The following is a 2470-nucleotide window of genomic DNA, read 5'->3' on the forward strand; positions in this document are numbered from 1 at the left end:
GAAAGAAAGAAAGAAAGAAAGAAAGAAAGAAAGAAAGAAAAGAGTGGGTAGCAATATACACAAAAATAGAAATGATAAAAGTAGTATTGCTTTTCAAAGTAAACATTTCTATAATTTTCTATGTGAATAAAGTATATTTTCAGAGATTTTTGGTGATGATATATAAGTACATATGTATGGATTACAGATATTTAAGTTTTTCAATAGCATGCTTTTTCTTTACACATCTTTTAATTGTACCTTTTCATACAAACTTTTCTAGTATGCTTCAGTGTAAAACATATACAAGCATATACTGACATCTGGTGGATATTCAATATATTATTTCTAACATAAACTGAAGGAAACTAAAAAGTATTATAATAAATTCTGTTCAAATATATTAAAATAATAAAAATATATATTTGCCTTCATATTCATGGGAAACTAAACACAAAATTTGTGAACATTCTATTAATCTCTCTTACTTTATTCTATATTTTATCTTGTTTATTTCATTCATTTTTCGAGATAAGGTCTCGCTATGTAGTCCAGGCTGACTTTAAATATGCTGCATTGCTCAGGTTGACCTCAAATTGGGGTGGTCTTTGTGTTAGGATTATAGGCATGTACTGGAATGACAGGCATGTGCCACCAAGCCCAAAATATAATCTCTAAATAAATTTACTATGAACTTTGTTTTTCATTTGTAGTATATGTAAAATCATTACATATAAACGATTGTATCCTAGTGTCTAATAGAAAGATTTATACATTGTGGGTGCTTTTAATTTGTGGTATTTGCATAAATTGTACCATAAATTTATCTCTTTTAATTTTTAAGTATTTCTAAATTGAATAAGAAAATATTGATTCTCCATTTTAGGAATATTTTACTAAATTAGGAAAATCCTGGAAAGTGGGGAGAAATCAGATGACAGAGGTTCACTAAATACAGCAACATAGAAGTGTGGGTACCCTTTGGTCTTTGAATAAGGTGAGTATTGAAACAAAGGAATTCAATATTGAGTGATTTGTTCTGCTTCATATAGACCTCTAGAAGTTCCAACTTACCAAAAGATAACTAAAAATCAGCATTCTGTAATATGTTATCTATCCTTGTTTTGGCAATATGCTACAGCAAATGCTTCATTTATTAAGCTGAGGGCTGGAATTATGCTTCTAAGACAAGATTTAATTCCATGTACTTATGACTTAAAAAGCATGTGATAAAAAAGCCTTCATTAACTCGCGTTTCCACAGCCAACAAAGGAATAAAGCTGAAGTTTCAGGAAAATTCTAAACTTTCCTCACCAAAAGGCTTTCAGCTCATGCACATCATATTTCTGGATCCTTTGTGTTTATCACAGTTTTATTTGTGAGTTCTGAAAAAAAAAATCCTGAAATTCAATCACAATTCATGCCCATTTTCAAATATGGAGGTATTTTATGCCTTGGGCTGTGTTTCACAATATGTAATGACATCATTAGAATATAATCTATCGTAAATGTGGTCCAAGCCTGCCACAAGTTGTGATATAGCTCAATATTTATGATAGTGTGCAAATATAAGAAAACTCACAATACATTTATTCAAACTCTTCTATATGTGCACTTTAATTTCACACTATCCAGGAATGGGTGTAGAGCCAATGTAACATGGTCTTAATATTTGCTTCCCAATTATTAAATCAATTCCTGTGTCTTTAAACATGTTTAAGGTACATTTGTATATGCTTATGGCAATTTCTTTGTGAATATTTTGAGCTTTTTAATTTTTTTCTTCTGTGTTGCTTTCTTCCCTTTCTTTCCTTCCTCATTTTCATATTTATCTCCAACAGTCTCAAGTCCCATGCCTTTCTGTTCTCTTTTGTAGCAAATATTATTGCAAAGGCCAGGCAGGAGACTAAGAAAAATCACATCTGAAATATTGGCTATAGTTTAAACTCTTAAATCATCAATTTAATAATGTGGATCACGATAAAGACTATGTTGTTTACTCCCTTATTGGTTACATGGATGAAGACATATATGCAAACACATAAAGGTATTTGACTGAGGGTGCTTGGAAAGTTGTACCTGGAACTAGACTTACCTCATTCATTTGTCAAGTAGTGTTTTTTAATTTACCCAATAATTTCCTAGCTAGCACACCTTTGCAGAGTTACTGTATAATGTTTTTCTACTTCAGACAATTATTTTCATGCATAATTTAATGTGAGACTTGGCATGATAGGATATGAAAACCTGTCTTAAAGATGGTTATTTTGAATACATTGTTCATTAGCTTTTTGTGTTTTGTTTTGTTTTGTTTTGTTTTTACAGTGCTGACGATCTAGGGACTTGTCTGTGTTAGACAATGTTCTACACTGAGCTACATCCCCAGCCCAGGCTACACTCTATAAGAACCTGTCTTTCAAAAATTTTTTAAGCCATATCTCCTTTTTCTGAATTGCAAATCTAACAAGAATGAGTATGGGATTATATAATC

Source organism: Chinchilla lanigera, unplaced genomic scaffold, assembly GCF_000276665.1.
Source record: "Chinchilla lanigera isolate Chin_1 unplaced genomic scaffold, ChiLan1.0 scaffold00003, whole genome shotgun sequence".
NCBI classification, from domain to species: Eukaryota; Metazoa; Chordata; class Mammalia; order Rodentia; family Chinchillidae; genus Chinchilla; species Chinchilla lanigera.